Source organism: Antechinus flavipes, chromosome 3, assembly GCF_016432865.1.
Source record: "Antechinus flavipes isolate AdamAnt ecotype Samford, QLD, Australia chromosome 3, AdamAnt_v2, whole genome shotgun sequence".
Classification (NCBI taxonomy): domain Eukaryota; kingdom Metazoa; phylum Chordata; class Mammalia; order Dasyuromorphia; family Dasyuridae; genus Antechinus; species Antechinus flavipes.
In genome coordinates this window covers 628,173,752-628,191,798 of record NC_067400.1, presented here as the reverse complement: position 1 = coordinate 628,191,798, position 18,047 = coordinate 628,173,752, and the positions used below count along the sequence as shown (strand labels likewise).

At 36.2% G+C, this 18,047-nt stretch overlaps 3 protein-coding genes across 3 annotated transcripts in view; 2 read left to right on the top strand and 1 right to left on the bottom strand.

Annotated features, from left to right (window-relative positions):
* LOC127557646 (uncharacterized) overlaps nt 1–18,047 on the bottom strand; it is a 370,654-nt gene that overhangs the window by 9,099 nt on the left and 343,508 nt on the right. The gene's annotated exons all lie outside the window — the stretch shown is intronic.
* Nucleotides 1–18,047, top strand: part of LOC127556679 (uncharacterized) — a 346,970-nt gene that overhangs the window by 166,441 nt on the left and 162,482 nt on the right. The gene's annotated exons all lie outside the window — the stretch shown is intronic.
* Nucleotides 10,838–18,047, top strand: part of LOC127556670 (clusterin-associated protein 1-like) — a 161,743-nt gene continuing 154,533 nt past the window's right edge. The window contains exon 1 of the mRNA XM_051989956.1: nt 10,838–11,710. The gene's annotated coding sequence lies outside the window, so the exon portion shown is untranslated. The remainder of the gene's footprint in view (nt 11,711–18,047) is intronic.

The following is an 18,047-nucleotide window of genomic DNA, read 5'->3' as shown; positions in this document are numbered from 1 at the left end:
GTCATTAGCAAAACTCCAAGAGAAGAGGAACTTTCTTGAGCTCCAGGAGAGCAGAGATTTACTTGTTAAAGATGCTGTCACAGGCAAAGCAGGCAGAATTAATACCTTCATTTGGTAATTTGCGGTAATTAGTATGAATATGGCACAACAATATAAATAGTAAAAAAAAAAAAAGTAAAAATCTACATTTGGGTACTTAATATTTTCAAAATAAGGACTGGGTTAAAGAAAAATAATACGAAAAATAATAGCATATATTAATGAACATATAAATGAAACAAAACAGCCAGAAAAACAGCAAAAATAAAAAAAATACATTGTAAGTGTAGTCACACGTTAGAAAGGTATAGAAAATCAGGAAAATTAATACATTTTTCATGGAGCTATAAATTAATAATAATTAAAATAATATAAGATACTCTAAAAATAGCTAGCATTTATATATATATATATGTATATATATGTATATATATGTATATATATATATATACTATAATGTTTCAGGCAGCATGCTAAATAATATTAATTGATAAATAACAGATAATATTGTTATCTTATCTCCTTGGATTCTAAAAACCACACCTGGATGTAAAAATCACTTTGTTATTCTCATTTTTAGAGTTGAAGAAACTGGACCAAACTCAGGGTAACTAATTTGGTAAAGGATATAGAACTGGTGAGAATTCAGACCCCACAGGCTTTTGCACTTGAAGAGTTTTGGCCATACTGGCTGTTGGGGCCCAAGCAAACTTGTGCAGCCTGGAACCATGGTCTGTAAACCACTAGAAAGGAAAGGGGGAAAACTTGATTCAGAAGTGACTGTGGGTGAAAGCCCATAACATGTTCATTGATCTGCCATTGAAATGCAGCCTTACTTTCAGTAGTACTGGAAGTAAAGAAGGCATGCTGAGTGATTTTGGGGTCAGCAAAGCATCAGTCCTAGGAGTTTTCCTAAATAAATAAATGGGTTTCTCTTTTGGATTCTAATTGTCCTAGACCATGAAACAACAGAAGTTACTTTATCTTTGGAGAATAATTTCTGTTTTGTAGAGATTTGTGAGGTCTTAAGGATCCGATAAAATATGTACACTATCATCTTGTTGGAATGGAGAACTTTTGAGCATTTCTGATAAAAAGGAAACAAATGTGTAAACATTTTTGAAAGAAAACTCTCAAGATGATTGAGACCTATGAATATAAATGATTTGTATCATTAAAAATAGTACAGGGAAAAAATTATTTCAAGACTTCAATACCCTTAAAAATTATTGAAGAATAAAGATCTAGACAATAAAACAAATCCATATCATGTCTTGTAGAGGCCAAGAACTCTGGAGAAGTATACTTGAAACAAGGATACTTACAAAATTATTAATTCAGTAGAATTGATGAGATGATGGTTCTTTAATACACATATACTTAGTACTTAGCATGGTGATGCAATGGTTCTCTAGTTCACACATATTGTAATGTGCAATCATACCAAGGTATTTAAGGGCTGAGAGGACTGGAAATGAGACATTACATTTTTGACCATCTTCCTGGTGGCTCTCCTGCCTCCTGTACTCCTGCACTAAGATCAAGGCTGGTCCCAGAGATCCTCTAGAAAGCTAGCCTGAACATTACAATGTCTATTGTTTTGCAAATGAAGTACAGCCTTGCTTCCAGTAACACTGAAAGTAGAAAAGACTTGCTGATCAATAAAGCATCAGTTCCTGGGGTTTCTTAAAACTTTCTTTTGAATTCTTTGTTTCTTCAGAAATTCTTCCTTTGTAAGAACAAAAGGTCAGGAATTTCAAAGAAACCAGGGGGAAAAAAAGAAAAATGTAATGGAAGGGATTCAGTAGTGTCATAGTTTAAATTATGCTATATTAAATTATAATATATTAAATAATATATTTAAAATAAATCAAATTAAATACAATAAATATATTAATTAATATAAACTATATTAAATTTGGGAATGTCATAGTTTAAATTATATTATAAGGTGAGGGCATTGTTGAAATGTAAAATGGATAATTTTGCTTATTTTAAATTAAAATGTTCTTGTATAAATACATCAATATAGATAAGAATAGAAGAAATGTAGAAAATTAAGAAGAAACTACCATAGACAAGCTTTCTGATCTCATTGTGTTGAAATACTGCTAGGGTAAAGGATATTATAAGTTGGTTGATTAAGCAAAACAGTAAGAAAAACAGTATGTAAAGACTTATACCAATGGCAGAAGATGCTGTCCACCAGCCAGCCAAGAGGAAATAATGTATTCTGGAATGGCTGTCTCGCCTTATATGTGAACCTTCTGAGAGAATGGGATTATGGGTTTTCTCCCATAGTGCTCTCTGGCCCAAAGAGCTTTAAGGTGTGGACTCCCTTGAGTAAAGGTGGGAACACAAGCCTTGTCTTGATTAGTTCTACTTAGTACCTTGTTTCAGGTTCTGGCCAAAACAACTTCTTGTAAGTTTAGATCAACTCTAATTACTTAGCAGTTAGTAAGGATTCCAACATCTCCCCCTTTCTTTTGTTTTAAAACATAGGGGGTTTCTGAGGGGGTACACATAAATCCATCAATATGGGCCAGAACTTTGTAACAGATATACATGGTATACATAAATCCATCAATATGGGAGGCATTATACATAATTTACATGAGCACATAGCAATATAACACAGGCTAGTAGTAATGTAACAAATAACAAGAATCAATCTGAAAATTTACACATGTCCATAAGTCCTAGAAACAGTCCAATAGGATTCCATTGTCCATTAGTTCATGTGCCAGGAATCTAATAATTCTTATGAGCACAATCAGCAACAGAACCACCCGATATTTCTTGGGTCTTCTCCTTTGTTTCAAGGGTCTGCTCCATCTTTCTGCGATGGACAAGGCGAATGCGGCTCGTAGGCACCCATCTGATTCCTTCTCCACCTGTAGAGATGCAAGCAAATCCTCTCCCCCAAGCAGTTAGCCTATCTGGTCCCTTCCATTCACCACTTTCTGGGTCTCTCCACATCACCTGGCGATTATCTAAAGATAGTGGAGCTGCTCGCACTGGACACTGCTCTTCTGGTGGGTTATAAAACCTGTCTGCTGGAGCCAGTGCATCTTTATCAAAGATTAAAAAATTAATGGTATAGAGAACTAAATTTAGAAGTTCTCTAGGGTTACCCGTGGCTCCCCTTTCTTTTGTTTTTGGAGGAGTGTCTTAATGTCTCTGTTTCTTCTTTCTACTATTGCTTGACCTTGAGGATTGAAGGGTATGCCAGTAGTGTGTAAAATCTTATACTGTGCACAAAAGTGTTCAAAATGTTTGGAGGTATATGCCGGTCCATTATCTGTTTTTATTTCTTGTGGCACACCCATAATTGCGAATGCTTGAATGAGGAATTCAGTGACCACTCGGGCTGTCTCTTTTGCTGCTGGTATGGCAAAAGTGAATCCTGAAAAGGTGTCTACCACAACGTGGATAAAAGACAGACGACCAAAAGATTTATAATGAGTCACATCCATTTGCCAGATTTCATTGGGTCTCAAACCACAAGGATTCTTCCCTGGAGGCAGTGTAGGAGCTTGGAAGGGAAGGCAAGCTGTACAGCTTTTCACTATGCTCCTAGCTTCTTCTTTTGTAGGAGCATAAATAGGCCAATGGGCCAGTCGAAGAGGTTCTTGAAAGGAAGATGCTACAAGTCGAGATTTCACCGGAATGACATGAAGACTGGAGCTGGCTGGAGGCTGAAGAAAGCAGAGGCAGAGGCTGAAGGACCAGACCTTTGGATTTAAAGACATTTGGAGAGAGCTCTTGGAACCAAGCAGAGAGATAGGCCTCTAAGCTAACCGGGCTATATTGGAGATAATAAAAGATCTGAACTTTTATCATCTGGCTGCTTTTTGAGAAGAAAAAGCTCACAACATTTTGGCGCCCAACGGTTTTACATAAATGTATGTGAGCGCGCATTTATATATATATATATATTTATATATTTATATTCCTATAGTCTCATTATCTGTGCTTTAGGCTTTTTAATGTAGGATCCATATATAAATAAACACACATACACATATGTAACATTAACTTATATAATTGAGTTTTGATATAATCTATTTCCTTTGAAAATGTTATACTTTTGAAAATGTTTTCTCATAGTCCATAGGCTTTACTCATCTTTGACAGAAGTCTGCAACATACAAACACACACACACACACACACACACACACACACACACAGACCTGACTTGTATAATGTTTCAATTCTTCAATCATTTTTGTTGTGCCCAAATCTGAGAAACCATTTGACTTTTGCTTAGCGATGAAAGGGTCGTGGTTTGCCATTTTCTCTCCTCATTTTGTAGTTGAGGAAACTGAGGCAAACAGAGTTAAGTGATTTGCCCAGGATCACACAGCAAGTAATTGTCTGAGGTGAGATTTGTACTCAGGAAAATGAATCTTCCTGCCTCTAAGCCTGGCCATGTCAGTATACTCTTTAATTGTAAAAATAATTTACTTAGATGCTCCTGAAAAGTACATTTTAAACTTATTGCACTGGAAAACTACATTTCCAGAAGAAGGCCCTATTCTTACGATTATATCATTTCAGAGGATAATTCTGTGATTTTATTGCAGACAAAGTCATCATTATGCAGTAAATTGTTTTTCTTTCAGGAATTTGGATACATTTTATGTTGACCATAACTGACGGGAAGGGTGCAGAGTGAAGCAGGAAGCTATGTTTTGAATTAGGCTGGTTTATTTTCAACTTATTATTACTGTCTCAGGACTATTCCCCAGAAACCTAAAATATAATGTATAGTGATAATATGGTATATGTCTGCCAGGGACACATCTCTACACTTTCAGAAGCAATTATCATTACTCAGTAAATTGTTTTTTGTCATGATTTTGGATAAATTTCATGTTGACTATAACTATAGTTATATCTATATCTATATCTATCTATCTATCTATATAGTTGATTGTAATTATTTAGACATATATATTCTCTCTGTATATACACATATATATATATATGTGTATATATATATATATATATATATATATATATATATATATATATATATATATATATATGAAACAGAAGGGACTAAAGCTGAAGACTATAACTGCAGAGTGAAGTAGAGAGCTATGATTTTAATTGATCTGGTTTATTTTCCATTGACTGCTGTTGCTTCAGGACTATTCCCCAAAAGCCTCAAAAAAATGTATAGAGAAAATATGGTATATGTTTGCCTGTGATGAACCTCTACACTTTCATATTTAACCACATTTTAGAGATCAACTCATCACTTTATTTTAAGAGTGCAATATATAACTCTTTTTTGATATAACTGCCATTTTGATTAACTCTCAAAGAATTTTTATTTTACATTTGTGAAAAACAAGCATTTCTTTAACATAGCACAATAAAAAAAGTTTTTAATATTAGTTATTTGTTTTTATTCCTTACTTAAAAAAATAAACAATTATTTATTTTTTTCATAAAATCATCTTCTAGTTCTCTTTATTAATTCAATTCTTTTATTACACACAATTTTTATTATCCTTATAAATCTCACTTAATTTTTTAAGAATTCTGATTTAATATTTAATTGGGATTTTTAATTTGTTCTTTGTCTAGAGGTTTTATTTTTAAATTATGTATCTAAATCATTGGTCTGCTTTTTATTTTATTGTTATAAATATTTAGAGAGATAAATTTTCCTTGCATTACTGATATTACTGCTTAAGCTATCTCATTTTTGTCATTTTCTTTAATTAAATTATTGAATTGTTCTTTGACCATTCATTTTTTAAGCTTATTGTTTAGTTTTCAAGTGATTTTTAACCTGCATTTCTTTTTATGGAGAAGCCAAGCAATAAGCTCTACATCTTTCTAATATAAATGTAGCCTATTGTTCAGAGGGTCATTTTTATGACTTCCTTCATTGGTGAAAATTGCACAATGAACCCTGCCTATGTGAAGGGAGGAGCTGATTAGTACTAAAGAGAAGAGAAAAGAGAGATCCTGGGTTTTTTGTTTGTTTGTTTGTTTGTTTGTTTTTTGGGGGGTGGTTTGCTTCAATCTAGAAGAAAGAACGCAAGTTGTTTCGAACTCTCTTTAGACATCTGAGGGAGGAAAGTGACTGGGAGAAAAGCACCATGTATAACAGTTGATTCAGGGGTTTAGCCGAGTCTGGATCTGGGTTCCAGTCTGAGATCATGCTAGGACAGCTTGCATTGGAACTGCATACTGAATTCCCATCCTGGTGTCTGCTGAACTTTGTTGGAATCCTTACTAACTGCTAACTAATTAGAGTTGATCTAATCTTACAAGAAGATTTTGGCCAGAACCTGAAACAAGGTATTAAGTAGAACTAATTAATACAAGGCTTGTGTTCACACCTTTACTCATTGGAGTCCACAAGTATGCTAGCTTCACAAAGTACACTTTCTAACTTCAAGGGAGTCCACACCTCCCTTAAAGCTCGTTGGGCCAGAGAGCACTATGGGAGAAAACCCATAATCCCATTCTCTCAGAAGAGTCAGATAAAAGGCCAGCGATGAGGGATCTATGGCAGAATACATTTTTTCCTCTTGGCTGGCTGGTGGCAGACGAGTTTTCAGCTGGACTCGAGAGGAGCGACTCTGGTGGCAGATGAAGGGTTTTCAGAGGATAAAGCTACGAGTGGAGAGTTCAGTGGACAACCAGATTCATCTTCATCTCACACCACTGTAGTTGGTGGCTGGGCTCCCCAGAAGGAGTCAAGAGAGACATTCCATCTCTGTGTTGGCTGGAGGCTGAAGAAAGCCTCCAAAGAAGCAGAGGCTGAAGGACAGAATCTTTGGATTTGGAGACATCCAAAGGGCTCTAAGCCTCTAAACCGGCTGTGCTTTGAGAAGAGCAAGAACTCCAACATTTGAACTCTAACAGAACTTCTAGTTTCCTTCAGCTGGAAAATGTTCTACTCTGTCTTTTGGGGTGTTCTGATGCTCTAAAACTTTTTAGAGTTGTTATTTAAAGAAACTTGGAACGGTTAACTCATGTTAAGTGAGTTCCTGCCTTTACCTGACATATTGGCTGTCCTTGATTTCTTGAAATGATTTCTCCAGGTTCCTTTTTTGTTCATGGCTTTCAAATAGTGTGATAATTCTTGTCTTGTCACTTCTGCATCTATTTTACAGTGTATTTCCAGTGTGATATTTTAAATTTGCTTCTTTTTTAAACTAATTCTTGATGTCTCATAGAGTTCAATTCCATTTGTGTAATTCTATTTTTAATTAATTATTTTCTTCAGTTAGCTTTTTTACCTCTATTTTTTTTAATATGGCCAGTTATATTTCTAAAGGAGTTGTTTTGTTCAGCATATATATATATATTTTTCCATTTTGCTAAATCTAATTTTATTGTTAGATAATATTTTCTATTTCACTAATTTATTTTAAGAAGTTGTTTTTTTCAGTAAATATATGTGTGTTTATACATGTGTTATATATGCCTATTTCCCTTTTTTGCCAATAGTATTTTTAAGGAGTTTTTTGGGAGCTGCTTTTGTCAATAATAGGTTCTGATTCCAGAAACTGGAATCTTTGGGTTTGTTAAAAGATAGTGGGTTACTATAGGTATGTCTTGTGTAACTGATTTATTCCACTGCTCACTTGCTATTCAATCAAGCAATGTGACCCGATTGATTGCCTGCTATGTCAGGAACAGGCTCTCTAAACTGTCTTAGAGTTTGGCTTCTTCTCCTGGTTTTCTAGGGCACTGTCTTCTTCTGACTTATTTGCATTAGATGGCATTCCCCTTTGACCCAAATGATTTAGATATTTCCCACCAGCCTTCTAAGTTATCTTGGGTTAAATAAGTTTTTCAACTTGTTAGTCTTCTTGTTAATTATGTCACTAGAGAATTCATTTTGAGGCATTATTTTAAAGTTTTCTGGAGATGAATTAAGCAGAGTTCAGGTCACTTTGAACTTTAATTCAACAACTTGGCTTGGATTCTTCTTTTCATAACAAATCTCTCTCATGAAGACAGTTTGAGTTGTCTTATGATTTATCTTGTCACTGCTAAATTTGAGCACTTCTGTAATGGTTTAGAATATAGGCATAGAAGTTGCCAGTTCTCACCATTTTCAGTCTGAGATTATTATCACATCTATATCCTAAACAACTAAGAAGATAAGAACCTGTTCTTGTCATCTGCCTTTTCATAATTATATTATTATGCAGAAGATATCATCCTTGGAAATATTCAAAAGGGTGTAAGAATAATGAAATTATTCAAAAGTTTGTGGCAACAAAATATAAACCTATTAATTAGTTCAAGGTTAAAAGAGAACATTCTAAGAGTTTCTTAGAGGAGAGCAAGTTAGGGAATATCTTATGTTAACTCAAAGAAAAGTCAATTTTGCTTAGGTTTATTATTTAATTTGAGAGCAACACACATTTGTTGAGCATGTCCTTTTTTAAGGCAATGCTTTTTAAGGTAAACTGCTATATGACTTGGAATTACTCAAATTGCTTGTTCATTCCATCCCAGGTTTGTTTTCTTTTTTTGTTACTATTCTCATACAATTTATGATTTTTATTTAAATTCATTTACATATACGTATATATAAATGCATGCTTGTGTGTGTGTACGAAGTGTTGTTACCTATGTTTTCTGTAAGTCTCATCCCCTTTAAAGAGAAGAATTAAATTAAAATTAATTGGAGTTGCTGAGGTACAACTGCACATCTTCCAGATTGACTAAGATGACAGGAAAAGGTAATGATGAATATTGGAGGGGATGTGGGAAAACTGAGACACTTTTACAATGTTAGTAGAGTTTTAAAATTGTCCAAACATTCTAAACAACAATAGGAAGCTGTGTTCAAAGGACTACCAACCTGAAAAAAATATTTCTAGCAGCCCTTTTTGTAGTGGCAAAGAACTGGAAACTGAGTTGATGCCCATCAGTCTGGGAATGGCTGAATAAGTCTTGGTATATCAATGTTGTGGAATATTATTATTCTATAAGAAATGATCAACAGGATGATTTCATAGAGGCTTGGAAAGACTTACATGAACTGATGCTAAGTGAAGTCATTTGAACCATGGAAACACTGTACAACGCAACAATAGTATTATACGATGAACAATTCTGATGGACATGGCTCTTTTCATTCAGGTGATTCAGGCCACTGCCAGTGGTCTTGTGATGAAGAGAACCATCTGTACCCAAAGGAGACTGAGTGTGGATCACATCATATTTTTACTTTTATTGGTTGTTGCTTTATTGCATTTTCTCTCTCTCTCTCTCTCTCTCTCTCTCTCTCTCTCTCTCTCTCTCTCTGTCAGATTTTACTTGTGCAACATGATAATTGTGGAAATGTATATGGAAAACTTGCACATGTTTAACATATATTGGAGTACTTGTCCTCTGGGGAAGAAGTTCAAGGAAGGAAGGGAGAAAAACCATTGGAATCCAAGGATTTGCAAGGGGGAAGGCTGAAAACTATCTTTACATGTGTTTTGAAAAAAACTTTTAAAAATAAAATAAAATTAGAATTAATTGGACTTTTAAAAGAAAAAATGGAATTAATGAAAAAATTTAGACTTCTAAATAATTGGAAGAAAAAGTGAATAATTTTAGGAAAAAAGATTAAATGATTATATATAAACTAAAAGATTTCAGAGTTCTACCTTTGCTGGTATTTTAAAATATTTGGCTTTTGATTTTTCAGCTAATACTTGAATTATTTTAATATCATTGTAAAATGACTTATTTTACAATTTCAGATTCTCATAGCTTTTTTTTTTTTAAAGAACCTTCCTCTAATTTATTATTAGCACAGTTTTCACCAAGTCCACAGTTTAGATAAGGATAGAAAAGGACATTTTAGAACTTAAGTTCTCTAAAATTTCAAGGGAATTATGAGTTGGTAATTTAATTATTATCTTATAGCTCTCTTACTAAAAATACCAGAATCATAATGTTTGAGATGAGGTTATCTGGTTTTGAAGTGAAAATTGAGAGCTTCTACTAAGTTATTTTGAGATCTGTTTTATAATAGACTGTAGCAAGAACTTCTAAGACATTACAAATTATGTGGAATCAATGAAAAATATCTCTACTTGTGACATAATATATCTCTTATGCCAGTCCTGATGAGAGACAAGGTTCACAAAACTTTTTCCTCTCTTTACTCCAGATATTTTCTACAATCTTTGTAGATCACAGATAAAACAGAATATGTCCTTTATTTCATATGTAGAAGAAAATGATGGCCATCTCTCAGTTGTCCCTCCACCAGTGTAAATTGGTTTTCTCAACATTCTCAATTCTATGACAAAAATAATTTCTAAAGGAGAAGGAGAATATTTAATATACATTTCCAGAAGGAGAGTTCAAAATAATCTGAAAGATGTGAAATATGAAAGTTCACTATTAAAGGAACCCCCCAAAAATTCTAGACATAATGATCTTCATGATGAAAATGATTTTTACATTTAGTGTTTATTCTAATTTATAAGATATATGACTCTTATCCTACTGCATCCTGACCTGCTCTCATTGTCTTTTTAATGATATTGCCTCTTAGGAGGAGAAATAGAATGTTGAACTAGGGAACAACCAGGAAAAGGAGAATCTTGGGATGTTTTCTTTTTCCAGAGGTAGTAGAAATTATGGAGAAGCTGGGAATCAGAACTGATAAGCACAAATGGACTGATGGCTGAGAAATTTGCAGCCAAGAGGACTTCTGTGGGAATCAACCACACATAATATTTATCAAAAATAAAGAGATAAAATGATAAAACAGAATTGATAGGATAGAAGGAGACATAGGTGCTCACCAACACTAAAATGGTGTAGGTGGCTTTAGTCTCAGGAGATCTTCTTGGCAAATGGCTGGAGCTGTGAATATGCTGGACTTGTCGATGGTGTCTTTGCAGGACAAGCACCAGATAGCTACTGGCTATGATCATAAATCCCACACAAAGGAAATCAGGAATAGAGAACAAAATTATAAATACAGAGACTTTGAATGATGCTGGAGCAAACTGTGAACAGAATCCAATATTCCATAGCCTCGTGTTGTTACTTCTTTCTGTAACCTTCTGAATATTTGCAAATATATAGATATTTATTAGAAAGTGTAGGATCCAGCAAAAAAAGCAAAAGGGAGCAATGTAATTTGAGGCTTGAGCTTTGAGTTTTGACCAAATGGAAAAAGTAAAGGGACTGATGGTGATAATCTGAAACCCATTCAGAAAGCAAGTGATAGTGAGAGAAACATTACGGGCCACTCGGTGGAGGAAAAACAGCCAACATGATCCAGGAAAATTTTCATCCCCAAACCAATCATTGTCTGAGGGACTCCCTTGGAAATGAGCCTGATGGAGTTGGCCAGAGACAAGTGGAAGAAAATGGAGTCTATGGACTGCAGCCTGTTGTCATTATAGAAAGTGATGGTATAACGACAAAGGAGAAAGACGTTTCCCAGCATTCCAGCTCCTGTCTGTATGAAGAAGACAATACCTAGAACTAAATCAAGGAAAACAAGTTTCTCACTGACTAAAGTAGAAATGTTTTAAGAGACAGATGCAAGAAATATAAAAAGGGAGGAAGGAAAGAAGGAACAAAAAGGAGAGAAAAAGGAGGGAGGGAAGAGAGAGTAAAGGATGGAGATATTGCGGGATTAAAGAGGGAGGGAAGGAAGGAAGGAAAGTAGAGAAGCAGATAAGGAGGAAGGCAAGAAGAGAAATGGGGAAGGATGAAAGGAAAAGAAGGAAGGAAAGGAAGGAAAAGAGGAAGGAAAGTGGGAGAGAGGAAAGGAAAGAAAGCAGGAAGGAGGGAGGGAAGAAAGAAATGTTCTCAGAGAAAGATGCAAGAAACAAAAAAGGAAAGAGGGAAGAAAGAATGAGGAAAGAAAGAAACAGGGAAGAAGGAAGAAAGAGAGGAAGGAAAGAAGCAGTTTTCCAACATTATTCTAGAAGACAATTTTGAGAAATTAAAACAAATCATGATCAACTTGATTATATTTCTTGAATTTTCCTTTGTAATGAGCAGAGCACAAATACTTAAATACTTACAAAGTCATCTAGGCATAGCACCACTATTTACTCAGGCAAAGAAATAATGAGGAAAAGATAAAAAACAGATGGGGAAAGAGAAAGGGAATAAAGGAAGAGAGAGAAATCTGGATGTATGGTTATTTATAGAAGGAAAATTGCGAATAAAAAACACATTAAGATATTTTAGATTATGAAACATCGAAAAAATACATAATTACAATTTGAAAATTTACATTTAAGAGATGATACTTAAGTGAAAATACAGTCATGATACTTTTTAACATCATAAATTTCTACAGAAGAAGAAAGAGTGTCCATCTGTCTCTCTGCCTGCTTCTCTGTTGATTTTTGCTTGTCTCTTACTCTCTCTGACTCTTTCTCTCTATGTCTTTGGCTTTCTATCTCTGTGCATGTGTGTGTCTGTGTCTCTGTCACTTTGTTTCTCTCTATCTCTCCTTTCTGTCTCTCTTTGTTCCTCTGTCTACACACACAGACACACACACACACACACAGACACACACACACACAATAGAATAAAGAAGAGAGATACAATTATATCATAAGAAATAGTTGAATCATTCATCTGAAAAGTTCTCATTCTTTCTACCCTTTTCATTTAGATTATAATAATGCAAGCAAAGGAATCCTGTCAAAATTTTTCATCCATAATCCAAAGAGAAGTTGCTGATAGAAGATAATCCAGATGAAATAAAATAAAAAAGAAATAGCCTTGATACTGATCAGGGAAGGCCTTATTTGAGAAAACCAACAAACAAAGAACTTATGCAACACCAATGGATTCATAGTGGAGAAAAACCTTATATATAGGTAGAATGTAGAACGTCCTTCCTCTGAATAATGCATCTTCTTGTACATTACAGAGTTTATACTGGAGAGAAACCTCCTCACTTTAGTGAATGTGGAAAGGTTTTCTGCTTGAACATAACTCTTAAATTGTACTTCAAAGAGTTCACATGAGAGAAAAACATTATGAATTAATCAGGGAAATCCTCCATTTGGAGGACCCATCTTAATACAGAGAGTTCACAGTGGAGAGGAGCTTTATTTATAAATGTGAAAAGTCACTTCACAGGAGTCCACAGGTTAACAAACACCAGAAAGTTAACACAATACTATTGTTTTACAAATAATAGGATGGGGAAAGCTTTCCCTTAGGAGTATAGTTTTTATGTTTATACTAAATCTTATTGGAGAGAAATCTTTTGAATGTGTAATGAATGTGGGAATTTGACATCTTCTAATACTAATAAAGTCTTCTGAAGATCATGAATTTCAGGAGGGTTTTAAGCATTGCATATACTTAGCTAAAAATCAGTAAAACTCACAGTAAAATGAAAACTCAGAGGCAAATCCCAAATTTTCCATAATGGTTGCTCTATAGTGTTTTTGTTTACTCAAGTCCTCAAGCACCTCTCTTCCCTACTTTGCATGCTTATTTCAGGTGGCAAGTTATTCTCTTAACAATCTTGACAAATCCCCAAGTGCTTCAAAAATGTTGGTGAATCTCGAAAGTGCTTCCTCAATTTCTCTATAAGTTCAGAATCACCATCTATTCTCTTTCCCCTTTTTATGTTGGAATCCTTACAAACTGCTAACTCATTAGAGTTCTTCTTACAAGAAGATTTTGGCCAGAACTTGAAACAAGGTACTAAGTAAAACTAATTAGTACAATGCTTGTGTTTACACCTTTGTGTTCACACCTCCCTTAAAGCTCTTTGGGCCAGAGAGCACTATGGGAGAAAACCCATAATCCCATTCTCTCAGAAGAGTCAGATTATAAGGCCAGTGATGAGAGATCTATTCCAGAATACATTTTTCCTCTTGGCTGGCTGGTCGCAGAAGAGAGTTCAGCTGGACTCGAGAGGAGCGACTCTGGTGCAGAGAGCACTTTGACGGATTTCAGCGGAATTACGCCAGAAGCCCTCTTTCCGAGGCAAGGCAGAATACATTCCACTTGGCTGGCTGGTGCAGAAGAAGAGTTTAGAGGAAGAAGCTACGAGTTGAGAGTTCAGTGGACAACCAGATTCATCTTCATCTCACACCACTGTGGTAGGTGGCTGGGCTCCTGCACGCCCCCCACTGAGACCAAGCTGGTCTGAAAGACTCACCAGAAAGCTAGCCGAGCCCCAAGTGAAGGAAACAAGAGATTCATTCCATCTCTGTGCTGGTTGGAGGCAGTTTTGGCCCCACGTTGGGCGCCAAAATGTTGGAGTTCTTGTTCTTCTCAAAACACAGCCAGTTTTAGCTTAGAGCCCTCCGAATGTCTCCAAATCCAAAGGTTCTGTCCTTTAGCCTCTGCCGCTGCTTTCTTCAGCCTCCAACCAGCACAGAGATGGAATGAATCTCTTGTCTCCTTCACTTAGGGCTCGGCTAGCTTTCTGGTGAGTCTTTCAGACCAGCTTGGTCTCAGTGGGGGGCGTGCAGGAGCCCAGCTACCTACCACAGTGGTGTGAGTTCTCCCAAAGTGCTCTGTGTCTGCACCAGAGTGCTCCTCTTTAATGCAGCTGAACTCTCTTCTGTGACCAGCCAGCCAAATGGAAAACATATTCTGGAATAGCTCTCTCTTCATTGGCCTTATATGTGAATCTTCTGAGATTATGGGATTATGGGTTTTCTCCCATAGTGCTTTCTGGCCCAAAGAGTTTTAAGGGAGGTGTGAACACAAAGTTGTAAACACAAGCATTGTACTTATTAGTTCTACTAGTACCTTGTTTCAGGTTCTGGCCAAAATCTTCTTGTAAGATTAGATCAGCTCTAATGAGTTAGCAATTTGTAAGGATTCCAACATCTTTATCATATAGGAAGATGTTTTAACACTATATCAAGGTAGGAAGGGATCTCAGGAGTCACTATCTTTTTTAAGATTGAGGACATAGATCCAAAAGCTTATGTCTACTATTTTCAAAAACAACAAAAAATCATGGCATTATAGGATGATGGTTGAAATTCTTGTGTGTGTTTGTGTGTGTTGCAAGACAATCAGGGTTACGTGTCTTGCCTATGGTCACACAACTAGGAAGTGACAAGTGTCTGAAGGTGAATTTGAACTCATGTCCTTCTGACTCCATGATTGGTGATCTATCTATTATACCACATAACTGCCCGGATTTTTTTTTTAAAGGCAGTATGGGTGTCATTTATTCAAAAGAACATTTTAAAACCAAATAGTCAAAAGCTTCACAGAGTCTTGGAAGCCATTATCACAACTTTCTAAAAAGTCTCTCGACAAGCAGTGTCATTGTCCCATGACTGAAAGTATCGAAGTAGCCCTGAGCCAGCATCCCAGTGAGCAGACGTGGCTGGTCCCCTTTCCCTCTAGTATGGCAGAAATCAGAGAGTGGAACATGAGGGCAAAGGAGGTCTGAGGCCCATCCCTTGATAGTTATGCCACTTAATGAATATTTTGATGAATCTTTGAGGTATATGGTTTTTACATCGACTTTTCCAAGGTTACACAATAAGTGATGAGCGGAGTTCAACCCCAGGTCCTCTGACAGTCTGACCTTTCCACGGTACAATCCAATCCCTTCTCTGCCTGTGCCTTTATTAAATTTCTCCCTTGTGCTATAGTCCTTATTCTAGCCCTATTCCCTGTCTCATGCATTTTCAGTCTTTCTCCACTGGCTCCTTACCAGCTATGTATAGACATGTTTTTGTCTTGTTATGGGATGTCCTAGCTCTGCCTTCCTTGGCTAACAGTTGATTATTTCTAGCTTTTTGAATGGGAGGAAGCAGTAGAATAGCTGCTTGCTCCCCCATGTATCCTGGCAGTAGAGGAATATTTGGGATGTGTGTGGCAGGAACAACAGAGTTTGACTTCTCTTGTCAGTCTGGAAGATTTATCTGGAATTCCTACTGGCAAGCTGCTGACAGGAGGTAACAGGAGGTGGAGGGGAAGGCATGGGATTGGGTTACACTTTGGGTCTTAGCAGGTGATTAGAAGCATGTGACAGTTTGACTAAAAGCAGGAGATGGGGCTGCTGTAGTTTGCCAGTTGGTCTTCATTTCTTCTCCCTTCTCCAGGAAGCAAGAACCTGATAACTTCCCTTTTTCCTTGTTTACTTGCAAGATCAATGAGCACACCTACGTAGCTACTGCTCCTCTCATCTGAGTTGAGTAGAGATGTTTCTCATTTTCCTTGTTTTCTTTTCCTCTGCTTCACACCTGCCCAGATTCCTCCTCCCTCCTGCTCCCATTATGAATCCTCTGTCACTCCTGGAACCATGATCAATTAAATCAACTCTGCCATTGCTCTGGTATAGAGGTCAGTCTGCTCCATTCTGCCCCTATTTACTCCTCTGTAACCAAAGTGCACCACTGTGGCTCTTCCTCCACTTTGTTTTATTTCAATATTCCCATTGGAATGTAAACCTATTAAGGGAAGGGTTTCTGTTGTTTTCTATATATATATCCCAGTGCTTAGTATAGGGTTTGGCATACATTTGATATTTAATAAATGCTTTTTCATTCATTCATTTCCCTTATTTCCTCGAGGTAAAAATTTCCTCAAGGTCTGACATCTGGCTCTCGACTATTCCATACTTTCTGTTGAGATTTTCCCCCATGAAGGTAACTTTAGATATTAATGGAAAACTTGCACAGGGAGCCAGGATTGAGGAAGAAATCAAGAAAAAGGGCTCGGGCAACAGCTGAATGATGTCTTAGTTGTAACCCGAACCTTTCCAACTTCAGACACGTGCACGTGTGTGCACACATATTGACGCCCTTTTTTTGAACTAGATATTTCTCAAAATACTACACAGTGAACCCTCTTAGCAAAAATGCTGTGCTAAAAATGAATGCTTCTGACAGTATATTCAACGTCCTTCACCTGCAAGCACTCTCCACCTGTCATCTAAGGGGAAGAAAGTGGATGTGTTTTGTTGTTTTCTCCAAGTTTTGCCATTTTAAAATCTATCAAAAGTAGTTTATCTCAGGAAATACAGATGACATTGTTAGGCTTTGAAGTGAAGCTTCGGATCAGACTCAGTCATTATTTACAGGAAGTGTTCTATCTCCCAGAAGTCCAACTGGCTACAAAAGTAGGGAGCAGTTAGGATGATCTTTGCCTGAACAGGAGAAACTATACACAAGTATAGTGCTAGTGACCAGAAAGTAGAACGGGCAAATCCCAGATTATGCAAACATATGCCAGGGATATTCTAGTGATGAGAAACGGTGGATGCAGGACATCCTGGATCATTGAGCTACATTAGGAAGGAGTGAGGGGGGAGCCACATTTGTGGACACAATGGTAGGGAATACTCTACTGAATACTCTATATTCTAGAGGAAGAAATTTTATGTTTTTCTTATATTGCAAGCTTATTCCTCATTGCTGCTAGATGGAACTAAGTGGACCCTTCATGTACTTATTCATCTACATTATTCCTTAACTTCAAGTATCCATGATAACAGAGGAACAAATCTCAGAGGTTCACCTATCACTTTCCAGCTTTTTACTTTGGAGGTGTTGGAAATTCCTATTGAAACTCTTGCTGATGCATTGGCTGTGCTTCTGTACGATATAATCTTAAAGAATTGTCCGGGATGCTGAATGTATAACTGTCTTGCCCATATTTACCAACCAATATGCAAGAGGCAAGAGTTGAATCCATGTCTTCCAAGGCTAGTTCTCTGTCCCCTGCACCAAAAAGAATATATTTTTGAAAGTTATCAGTTAAAAGTTGAATCCTCATATGTCTTTGGGTTCATTCACAGAGGTTAAAATTGAATCATTGCTGGCAGAATTATAGACTGTCAGTGTTGTGTTGATTTACCCAATAGTAATGCAATAGGATTTTATGGATGAAAAACAATCCATTAAAACTGAATGGTAATGGTCTGAATTCGATTTGAAAAATGAAGCAAATTGTAGAATATGTAAGAAAATTACACTATATTGCCTAAAAGTAACAACTAAAATAGGGATTTATGCATACCCATACTGTTTAAGGGAAATCTATTTTG